The sequence below is a fragment of the Phalacrocorax carbo genome, chromosome 2 (assembly GCF_963921805.1).
Source record: "Phalacrocorax carbo chromosome 2, bPhaCar2.1, whole genome shotgun sequence".
In the NCBI taxonomy this organism is placed as follows: domain Eukaryota; kingdom Metazoa; phylum Chordata; class Aves; order Suliformes; family Phalacrocoracidae; genus Phalacrocorax; species Phalacrocorax carbo.
This window is the reverse complement of record NC_087514.1, coordinates 131347125-131357755: the sequence shown is the minus strand read 5'-3', so window position 1 is coordinate 131357755 and position 10631 is coordinate 131347125.

Below are 10631 nucleotides of genomic sequence, written 5' to 3'. Positions count from 1 at the left end.
CATGGTGGCGGAGTGAGTGAACAGCTCTGTGGTGTTTGGCTGCCTGCCAGGTTAATTCTTTGAGGCCTATAATAGGAATATTTACACACCTAGTATGTAAGACTCTGAAATGCTTGCTTTTTTACCCAGTAGCTTGAGAAATACACAGGCTGAACAAGAATTCCAAAGCAGCTTGCATTCTGCCTGCTTCTTCAGTTATGGAGTGCTTTTTAAAGAGTCTTAAAACTGTTATTCTACAGTTTGCATTTTACTGTCTGAAACTACGCAGTTTCTATACTTTGTTTCAAGTGTGGATATGAAGTTTATATGAAGTTGCTGATTTGAAGCAATACAGGTTAAACAACTGATTTAAATTATCAGTTATTGTAAGTGGTAGGTATAGAGGTTTTTGTTGAAAGGTTGATTCCCCTCCATTTGTACCCTTAAAGTACAGATTTGCAACTAGATACAGCTTTTACATTATGTTTGGTTCTTCCTTCTGATGATCTGTGAAAGTGCACTGTATTAATATTTAAGCAACTTTACAGCTGGTTAGATAATTACTTAGATTTCTAATTTTTTACATTATGATGGTAGAAATGCTGACTGGTATTTGTTTCCTTTTTTTTTTTTTCTCCTCATTTTGTGTTGAACTGCATTTTGATAGTAATGAAATGCAACACTTTAAAGTTACAAGTTCTGTAAAATGCTGAATGTGCTGCATACATATGCAAAAAGTTAACAAATGTTATTGATTTAAAATTAACTGATTAAATAAAATGAGATATCTTCTGTAGTTAGTGAGTTGTGCGGACGTTTCTGGTCATTGTCCTTTGTTATACCAAAACAAATAGGTTTCAGGCTGACATTTGGTGATCACTCTGTGTTGATGCTGCTGTCCTGAAAAGAACCCCAGTTGTGCTTGCTCCAATACTATTCATGACCCTGGCTGAAGAAAATACTCTTGAGTTAAACATAACCGGGTAGTTCTAGGTTATGCAAAATTCAAATCATGGTAACTTACGGCATCATCCTGTCACGGCCTGGTTGTTGCTAGGAAAGAATTATACCTTTTGCTTTTATTAAAACTCATAATTTGTTAGTATTGAATTGCCAGTTAATTAAAGAGCAACTGCTGTTAAATGGAATAAACCAAATAATACCTGCAAAAAAAGCTGTCAGCATTGCAAGTGAATTTTATCAGTTCAGCACAAATGGATTCTACATGCTTTGCGGTAACTTCTAGATTTATGGTCCAGTTCTCTTTAAAGCTGCTTGACAGTTTCTTAAAAATAGATTATAGTACATCTAGGATTCAACATATGGTGCTGTAATTTCAAATATAAATAGAATTACATTTTTTCTTTAACTGTCAATCATTATTTATCTTATTTACTCACCTGAATTAAACTCTTGCACTATAAAATATTGCCATCCTTTCCTGTTCTAAGAGCTTTCTCCAACATCCTCAGTGTTTTCCTCACTGCTGGTGTCCCCTTTCTGTTTGGGATTTCCTCAAAATGCCACCTTTTATTCAACTTCTGAGTTCAGGTGCTTATCTTATGACATGTCGACTCTGCTGACAGAGGCCTCCAAACCAAACTGGATACCCCCAGATTTGTTTCTGAGGTGCCTCCCCCACAATGAAGAGTCTTACTGCACAGAATTGATGCACCTTACAAGCTCAAGTGCAATACCATGGAAATAGGGCTGGTTCCTGGGTCAAAATGTTACAGGGTCAAGCAGAGCCACGTTTTTACCTGTTGATTTATGAAGCTGTGTCTCCACTAGCTCAAGGAGTTGCACTTCGTTTGCAGAGCGAGTATGTAGACTAACTGTTGTATGCTGTTCACGGGCAGTTTCCACCCGATGGTGTTTTGCTGTTCTCTCAGCCTTCAGTTATGACAGCACTTGGGTGGGTGTGCAGCAGCTGAGGTAAAAGTGTTCGGGTGGTACCTTTCTCTCAGCAGGACCTGGAAAGAGCTGCAGAAGCTCTGAGCTTCGCTCCTGCTCCTTCCTGTTGGGACAATCCCAGCCATTAGCTTGGGTAACTTCACATCCTTTAGAAGTTCAAATGGGAAACTTCCATCACGAAAATCCCTTACAGGGACTCCTATCAAAGTACTCTGGGCTCTCATTTCGAATACATGATAGTTGGTTCAAGCTGAAAAAAACAAAAAAATTTTGCCAAGCAAAACTGAAACACTTGCCCAAGAAAAGGAGTCTGCAACTGATCCTCCCCCCATGCAAGCAGGAATGGTGCTTTTCTTCCTTGTAAAGTGCTGTGGGATTTAACATGGTGAGAGAATTGGATATGATTCCTAGGGCTCCAGATGGCACCTGCCAGATGGGAGCTCATATTCTTAGGTCTAAAGATGCTGGCATTAACAGCACGGTGTTTGAGAATGCAGTAACCTTTTGTGATGGATTTTCTTACTAGATAATGGTTTTTAGTAAGTGGTCAAGTAATCCCATTCGTTGCAGTGTCTCCAAAATTACTTTAATCTGGTGAAAAGCTACGTCTTCTGGGTAAGGTATGGGATGGCAGGGTTTGGTTTGTTTCCTTGGTTAAATGTATTAATCCCTCAGATTTGCTAGATCAGCGGAGGCATCATTGGCTTCTACATCTGATTCCTGCCTCCCAAAAATGGTTTTCTTATTCAGAAGCACCACTCTGCACAGAGTTCCCATTTTAAATCTGTGTGTATTTTTGCTTCAAAATCTTTGTCAAAAACACTGGGGCTTGTTGCCTGACTTTCTGTAAGCAGGATCAACAGTCAGAAGTCTGACTTTATAAAGAAGAGGCATATTAAAGAAACTTAGAATCATAGAATCATTTAGATCGGAAAAGACTCTTAAAAGCATCGAGTCCAACTGTAAACCTAGCACTCTCAGTCCACCACTAAACCATGTCCCTAAGCACCACATCTACATGTCTTTTAAATACCTCCAGGATGGTGACTCAACCACTTCCATAGACAGCCTGTTCCAATGCTTGACTATGCTTTTAGTGAAGACATTTTTGCCAACATACAGTCTAAACCACCCCTGGCACAACTTAAGGCCATTTCCTCTTGTCCTATCACTTGCTGCTTGGGAAAAGAGACTGACACCCAACTCGCTACAGCCTCCATTCAGGTAGTTGTAGAGAACAATAAGGCCTCTCCTCAGCTTCCTCTTCTCCAGACTAAACAACCCCAGTTCCCTCAGCTGCTCCTCATAAGATTTGTTCTCCAGACCCTTCACCAGCTTTATTTCCCTTCTCTGGACATGCTCCAGCACCTCAGTGTCCTTGTACTGAGGGACCCAAAACTGGACACAGTATTCAAGGTGCTGCCTCACCAGCGCCAAGTACAGGGGCACGATCGCTGCCCTACTGCTGGCCACGCTGCTAATACAAGCCAGGATGCTGTCAGCCACCTTGGCCACCTGAGCACACTGCTGGCTCATGTTCAGCTGGCTGTTGACAGACACCCCCAGGTACTTTTCCACCAGGCAGCTCTTCAGCCACTCTTCCCCAAGACTGCAGCATTGCATGGGGATGTTGTGCAAGACCCGGCACTTGGCCTTGTTAAACCTCATACAATTGAACTCGGCCCATCGATCCAGTCTGTCCAGATCCCTGTGCAGAGCCTTCCTCAAGCAGGTCAACACTACCACCCAACTTGGTGTCATCTGAAAACTTACTGAGTGTGCACTCAATCCCCTACTCCAGATCATTGATAAACATATTAAACAGAACCGGCCCCAACACTGAGCCCTGGGGAACACCACTTGTGACCAGCCACCAACTGGATTTAACTCCATTCACCATTGCTCTTTGGGCCCAGCCATCCAGCCAGTTTTTTACGCAGCAAAGGGTACGCCTGTCCAAGCCATGAGCAGCCAGTTTCTCCAGGAGAATGCTGTGGGAAACAGTAACAAAGGCTTTACTGAAGTCTGGGTACACAACATCCACAGCCTTTCCCTCATCCACTACATGGGTCATCTTGACACAGAAGGAGATCAGGTTAGTCAAGCAGGACCTGTCTTTCATAAACCCATGCTGACTGGGCCTGATCACCTGGCTGTCCTGTATGTGCGCATGATGACACTCACAATGATCTACTCCATAACCTTCCCTGGCACAGAGGTCAGACTGACAGGCCTGTAGCTCCTCACATCCTCCTTCTGGCCCTTCTTGTAGATGGGCATCACATTTGTAACTCCAGGCAACTGGGACCTCCCCTCCCCGGTTAGCCAGGACTGCTGGTAAAGGATTGGAAGTGACTTGGCGAGCACTTCTGCCAGCTTCCTTGGTACCCTTGGGTGGATCCCATCTGGCTCCATAGACGTGTGTATCCAAGTGGTGTAGCAGGTCACTAATGATTTCCCCTTGGATTATGGGAGCTTCATTCTGCTCCCCATCCCTGTCTTCCTGCTCAGGGGGCTGGGTACCCAGAGAACAACTGGTCGTCTTCTTAAAGACTGAGGCAAGGAAGGCATTAAGTACCTCAGCTTTTTCCTCATCCTTTGTCACTATGTTTCCCCCTGCATCCAATAAAGGATGGAGATTCTCTTTAGCTGTCCTTTTGTTGTTAATGTATTTATAGAAACATTTTTATTGTCTTTTATGGCAGTAGCCAAATTAAGTTCTAGTTGAGCTTTGGCCCATCTAATTTTCTCCCTGCATAGCCTCTCAACATCCTTGTAGTCCTCGTGAGTTGCCTGCCCCTTCTTTCAAATGCCATAAACTCTTTTTTTTCCCGGGCTCCAGCTGAAGCTCACTGTTCAGCTAGGCCAGCCTTCTTCCCTGCTGGCTCGGCTTTTGGCACATAGGGACAACCAGCTCCTGGGCCTTGAAGATTTCCTTCTAGAAGTATGGCCAGCCTTCCTGGACTCCTTTGCCCTTCAGAACTGCTCCCAAGGGACTCTGTCAACCTATCTCCTAAATGGTCTGCTCTCTGAAAGTCCACGGTGGCAGTTCTGCTGACTCCGCCCCTTCTCCAAGAATCAAAAACTCTGTCATTTCATGATCACTGTGCCCAAGATGGCCTTTAACCATCACATCACCCGCAAGTCCTTCTCTGTTGCAAACAACAGGTCCAGTGGGGCCCTTTTCCCTAGTTGGCTCACTCACCAACTTGTCTAAGACACAAATGTGCTGATACTGCTTAATTTTATCCAAGGATTTTTTACAAATAATCCTAAAGATAGTTCTAATCTCAAAGAGGATGTGGAGACTTTATGCAACGTAGTATCACAAGATTTTAAGTGGAGTCCCATTGTCCATCCAGAGCAAAGGCGAATTATGTCTCTTTGGATGGAAGATAAGCAAATCTCCAACTTGTTCCCAACTTGAAGGTGTTTTAAGCTCCAGAACTGAGAATATTTGTTCATATATCTAAAGGTACATGTCTGGTCTGGGAAATCATAATGAAAAGAAGATGGTGGTAAAATTTTTTTTCTCCTCAGTCATTTCTAGATTAAATGCTTTCAACCAGAAATGTCCTCTTTCAGCTGATGCATCTGCTGAGTGCTGTGGCACTGAGCCATCGCCTTTTCTTTTCCATTGTCGTCTTCATTAGGCTGAAGGTTTTTCTTGGGCCTGAGATCCAAGACTCAGAATTGGTTTAACTTGTTAGAGCTCTTTATTTGTAGGAGTTTTTACAGACTGAAAGACAACCTTGGTTATGCTTCTCATCATTTTTATTTTTATTTTGAGTATCAGCTAATCCGCTCCTAATGAAGCAGAACTATAAGTTGCAGTTATGCTTAGTAAAAGATGTATTCCTTTTTTTGTATAGAGACAGCTGTTCAGAGACACAACACACATATTGAAGCAAGCTGATGCTCTGCATAAGCATTTTTCATACTGGAACACTGCTTTTTGGGCTTAACTTCTGAAACTGTTTCTCACAGTATTTCTACCTGAAGGGAGAAGAACAAGGAAGAGAAGCCTCACAGGAGCACACTTCTCCCACAAGTCACAGATCAGCGTTTCACGCTCAGCAGATTTAAAACAAGAGTTTGTATTTTCTACATGTTTACTCATGCTGAAACTTCAGACCTTCCAAGGCTCGCTTTCCTTGGTTTCATCCATTTTAGATACTTCACAGGACACATTCTCTTGTAGGGGAATTAGTTTCTATCTGATCAGTATCGGGTTTAGCCATAGTACGCAATCCCTCAAAGCAGGAAGGTCTGACAAAGAGCATCACAAAAGGCTGGTCATGATATATTTAAATACTGACAGCTTGTGATTTTCCCTCAATGTCATGATACTTCAGAGTTTCTATGCTTAAAGCTTATGTTTTAGTTCTTGGTGTAGAGTTTTTTGGCAGAAGAATATAGGCAGAGGAAACATTTGTATCCCAACTTCTCACCAGCTTGACAGGTAAAAACCATGCATTATGACAATCACAGAGAGAATGATTTGTAGTAATTTAATGCATTATCTTCATATATCAGTGCATCACATCAATGTATCACAGATGTTGGCAGGCATGGTAAGATAAGAGGTGGTTTGCATGGTCAGGAAAACAGGTGATACCCAATACAAAGCTTTGCCCTGGCTGCAGCTCTGGTGTTTCAAATTGGTGTCTCAACACATGCCCTCCATTGGACATACCAGTACTGCTGTGATGTGAGTGTTTATTTGCACTAATCCAGCCGATAAGTATAGATATAGAAATACAGAGGTGCAGAGGTAGATGTAGACAATATAGATATAGTTCTAGATATAGATGCAGAAACAGATATAGATAAGTGTCTGGTTGTGTGCATATTTCTTGTTTTTTCCTGGTGGTGTCTAAGAGGTGATTATGCTCATTTTGTACCAGGAGTGGGCAGAGGCAATAGCATTTTCTACTGTTGTTTTCAAAGTGAATAATGGTGTTTTGCTTAAAAGAACAGTTTGTTCAGACAGACACAGAAATTTCCTCATTTCAGATAGGAACCCAGCTGGGGCTGTCTTCTGCAGCCTACAGCAACATCTCCAAAAACAAACTTGGTCACTTTCCCTTTTCTTCTGATAGACCACCACTCAAGAAATAAACCTTATAGGAGAGAGACCAACAGTCATTCTGCATTCCAAGAATGTGAAAAAACTTGCTGGGGTTATTTGTGCAACCTCTAAATCTCTGCCCTCTGTACAGTACCCTTTCCTGGAGTGTTATTTAGCTGAGTTTTTTTAAACTGTTCTACATAAGTGAACCAATTACTTGCTTTTCCTGAGTGTTGCAGGGAAAACCTGCTCAGTTCACACAGCTTAAACCGAACTGGGATCAAAGTGCTTTATGGATCTGTCAACAACATGAAATTAAGGAGCAATCAGTGAAGTGTTGCATTCAAGATCAACAGTAGTAAACCCTCAAACAGGTAAACCCCCAAACTAGGCGCTCATTGATGTTAATAAACACAAGCAAATTTCTAAGCATCCTCTGTTACAAATGCAAAAGAGATTTGTTAAATGCTACAAGCCTTTCCATAGGAAGGCAAGCATTGTGCAAAGCCCTAGTGAGAACTCCCCTGTACCACTATGGACATTTCACATTCCTCAGGTTCAAGAAAGATAAATTCCATCTAGCATGAAGGCAAACAAAAACTAAGCAGTTTATTAGGGGCATAGAGGGCCTACAAAATAAGATGACAACTAGAAGGAGCAAGACAAAGGCTAACAGAGCTGCCATCACTTTCAAGAAAGATACCAAGGTTGAAGGCTGTTGTAGTTTAGCCCCAGCCAGCAACTAAGCACCACACAGCTGCTCGCTCACTCCTCCCTGTTAGGATGGGGGAGAGAATCAGAAGAATAGAAGTGAAAAAACTTGTGGGTTGAGATAAAGACAGTTTAATAGATAAAGCAAAAGCTGCGCATGCAAGCAAAGGAAGCAAGGAATTCATTCCCTCCTTCCCATGGGCAGGCAGGTGTTCGGCCACCTCCAGGAAAGCAGGGCTCTGTCACAGGTAATGGTTACTTGGGAAGACAAAACACCATAACTCCAAATGTCCCCTCCTTCCTCCTTCTTCCCCCAGCTTTATATGCTGAGCATGACGTCATATGGTATGGAATACTGACCCAGTTGGGGTCAGCTGTCCCAGCTGTGTCCCCTCCCAACTCCTTGTGCACCCCCAGCCTGCTTGCTGGTGGGGTGGGGTGAGAGGCAGAAAAGACCTTGACGCTGTGTAAGCGCTGCTCAGTGGTAACTGAAGCATCTCTGCGTTATCAACACTTCCCAGCACAAATCTAAAACACAGCCCCATGCTAGCTACTGTGAAGAAAATTAACTCTATCCCAGTCAAAATCAGCACAAAGGCCAAAGGAGGAAAAAGAGGTATCAAAGTGCAAGGCAAAATATGGTCAAGAACACAAAACAATTCAGGACTTTCTTTTACCTCTGGCATTGCCATAATCAAATGAATGTGTATGGTATAAATTCCCTTATTCACATAGTCTGAACGTACAGATTAATTTACATGGATGCCCAGCAGCTGTGCCCAGCGCATGGCTGCCAAGGGCAGGAACAGCACCCCAGTCCTCCTTGGCACAGGGACTGTCTTTGGGCCAGCACCCCAGAGGCCTTCCTCCGAGGGATGCTGGGCAGAGGGGAGGTGGGCAGGGCTGCAGGGGCCCCTGTCACCCCCATGTCACAGTGCACAGTGCCACCACCTGCCAACGCAGCAGTCACAATGCCCCGGGGCAGGATAAAGGGGGCATCCTGCTGTGTCCTGCTGCCAGCCTGCCTGGCTTCGCCATGGGGACAAGGTTGGCCTGGGGGCAGCCTGAAGACATCTGAGAGTAATGCCTTGAGGAGTCTGTGGAATTACTTGGAGGGGGCTGAGGGAGGAAGAGCTGAGACTGGACGAGGCTTCTGGAGGTTCTTACTGCAATTCCAGCTACTGGTGGGGCCACATTCAAAGCTCATCTGATGGATGGAAATCCTGCTTCAGCCTTTGGGGAACAGAAGCAAGCTCCTCAGGAGATGAGAAGAACCACCAACCCCTGGAGGTGCCCGAGGCTCTCAGGCTTTTTCACCTGGATAGCAGTGGCAAGACCAGGGAAATGCATTCTTGGCACTTGAGGGACAGTGCAGAGCTCACCATCCTCTTCCCCTGCTGAGCCAGTGGCAGCACCTGTAAGAAATGGGATGCACAGATGTCCCAGTGCCCTCCCCCAGTGCTTTGGAGCTCCCACTGATGCCCTGCTAGACACAGGATGGATTCTTGCCCCCAAGGTCCATCAGGCCCGAGGGCCTTTTGCTACTCTTGGAAGCCCCTGAGATGGCTCCAGGCTGAGGGAGGAAAGGGGATGGGCAGTGCTAGTGTCTCCTGGGAGGCATGACCAGCCTGTGGGAGGAGGAGGCAGGTCTTGCTCGCATGCTCAGGGAATAGCCGATCGCCAGCTCTGGGGTCAGGAAGGAATTTTCCCCCGGGGTAGATTGGCACTGGTCCCCGGGAGTTTTTTGCCTTCCTCTGCAGCACTGAGCACGACCATTTGTCAGGGCTCCTCTCATCCATTTTGGCTAGGTTACTGCCTGCTGCTCATGCACCACGAAGATGGCCTCTCATGCCCTGCAGCTGGGGGGAGGAAGGCTTTTTTTCCCCCAAGGTGGGCTAGCATGTCCCTGGGGTTTTTTTGCCTTCCTCTGTGCACTGGGCACGGCCCCTTGCCAGGGCTCCTTTGGGCCATTTTGGCTTGGTGCCTGCTCGTGCTCCATGAAGGGGGCCCTCGTGCCCCCGTTCAGGGGGAGGAAGCTTTATAGACTCCCAGGGTGGGCCCCAAGGGTGGCCCCCCGGGGGTTGCTTCTTGTCCTCTGTAGCAATGAGCACAGCCCCTTGTCAAGGCTCCTCTGGGCCCTTTAGGCGAGGTTCTTGCCTTCTGCTCTTGCACCTCCAGGCACCTCTCATGCCTGGGATCTCTCTGGCTCTCTTTCCCCTTGCAAGTTTGTAGCGGGAGCGAGCTCTGCTTTTCCTTGGCTGCATTTCCCCAGGTGTTCCGGCTTGTGCAAAAGGGCTCCAGGCTTGCTGCACCATCAGGACCTGCCACTTTCCAGCTCTCCCTGCATGCAACACAAGCGCAGGGCAGGCACGAGAGCACTTTTCACGCATTGCTGGCCAAGAAGCACAGCAGAGGAATTTTTTGAAGGCAAAAAGTATGATTGTCGTCTATAGATCTAATACTTTTGAAAATACCCCGCAGTACCACACACCTCCTCTTCTTCTGTGTGTGACTGGTACCGATCCTCATTCTTTGAATTCTCACTCTTCAGGAAACGGGCTGCTTGGCCTGTATTCTTGCTGCTACTTTCTGTAGCTCTGTGACTTTCCTTTGCCAGACTGCAAGGGATGTTTTTTTCAAGCTAAACTGAAGAATGCATCAGCCTGCTGCTGGCTGTACATATGCATTTTGTTAACGCTCCTGAGCATTGGCTCTGAAACAGATTCAGAAAAAGAAAAGTAAAATAAAATAAAGTAAAATAAAATCATGTTTCCACCTGTATTCTTTCTGATTTGTGTCCTTGAAAGTGTTTTTGGAGCCGAAAAACCCCTGGCATTTCAGGCAAATAATGGTGTCATCATTATTTGACTCATCATGAGTGCAGAAAATATAGAATAGAATAGAATAGAATAGAATAGAATAGAATAGAATAGAATAGAATAGAATAGAATAGAAT